This window comes from Pygoscelis adeliae, unplaced genomic scaffold (assembly GCF_000699105.1).
Source record: "Pygoscelis adeliae isolate BGI_AS28 unplaced genomic scaffold, ASM69910v1 Scaffold170, whole genome shotgun sequence".
NCBI lineage: Eukaryota > Metazoa > Chordata > Aves > Sphenisciformes > Spheniscidae > Pygoscelis > Pygoscelis adeliae.
This window is the reverse complement of record NW_008824002.1, coordinates 1,356,879-1,358,221: the sequence shown is the minus strand read 5'-3', so window position 1 is coordinate 1,358,221 and position 1,343 is coordinate 1,356,879.

Here is a 1,343-nt window from a genome sequence, read left to right as displayed (position 1 = left end):
ACTGCCGCTCGTCAGGGGCTCCCTCCTCCGGCTCGGGGTGGGGGGCTGGGGCACCCTCTCTCTCCCTGCGCCTTTGCTTTTTGCGGGTTTTGCCGCTTCAGGAAGGGTCCCCCGGCGCGATCCTCCGCTCCGGAGCCCTTCGCCTCGGTGGCTTCATGTAATCATACGTCTTCTGTCACCTGCCTCCAGCCTGAGCCCAGCTGATTGCTGTCACCTTTACACCACAAGCTATTGCTCCTGGTGATTTTGCTAGTTATGGTTCTCATATAACTGTATGTTAAGTATTTCAGTCAAAATGATTTAACTTAGCAAAGACCTGCTACTTACTTTACTTAAGCTAGCATTGTCTAATTTATCAGAATAGATTAAGGATTCCTTTCAGAGCGAGTAAAAAGCTAGTTACAAAATGTCACATGCTTCAATATTTGTATTGGTGTGATCAGTGCATAGTCTGTACCAAGGATACTGTTCTGTGTATGTTAATGCAGCTGTTTGTACTTTGTACTTACAGTTTTCTTCATTTGCAATTAGCTAATCAGCTTGGACTGAAGTCTTAGTGTTATTTATTTATGGCTGTGCTTTTCCAAAACATACAGAAGCAGTTTTTACAGGTTACATTATTTCAGGAAATTTGTACCTCCCTCTAAGTACAGTATTAATTAAAAACGCCCGATACGTTTGCGGGGGGGAACATTGTCACTGAGGATGAGGAAAACGCTGAGGTACTTAATGCCTTCTTTGCCTCAGTCTTTAGCAGGCAGACCAGTTATCCTCAGGGTACTCGGCGCCCTGAGCTGGAAAACAGGGACGGCGAGCAGGATGAACCCCCCATAATCCAAGAGGAAGCGGTCAACGACCTGCTACATCATCTGGATGCTCACAAGTCTATGGGGCCGGATGGGATCCACCCGAGGGGGGTGGGGGGGGGCGCCCGCAAAGCCGCTCTCCATCATCTATCAGCAGTGCTGGTTAACGGGGGATGTCCCGGATGACTGGAGGCTTGCCAATGTGACGCCCATCTACAAGAAGGGCCGGAAGGAGGATCCGGGGAACTACAGGCCTGTTAGCCTGACCTCAGTGCCGGGGAAGATCATGGAGCGGATCATCTTGAGGGCGCTCACAAGGCATGTGCGGGACAACCAGGGCATCAGGCCCAGCCAGCACGGGTTCATGGAAGGCAGGTCCTGCTTGACCAACCTGATCTCCTTCTATGACCAGGTGACCTGCCTAGTGGATGAGGGAAAGGCTGTGGATGTGGTCTACCTGGACTTCAGTAAAGCCTTTGACACCGTCTCCCACAGCATTCTCCTAGAGAAGCTAGTGGCTCATGGCTTAGACAGGTG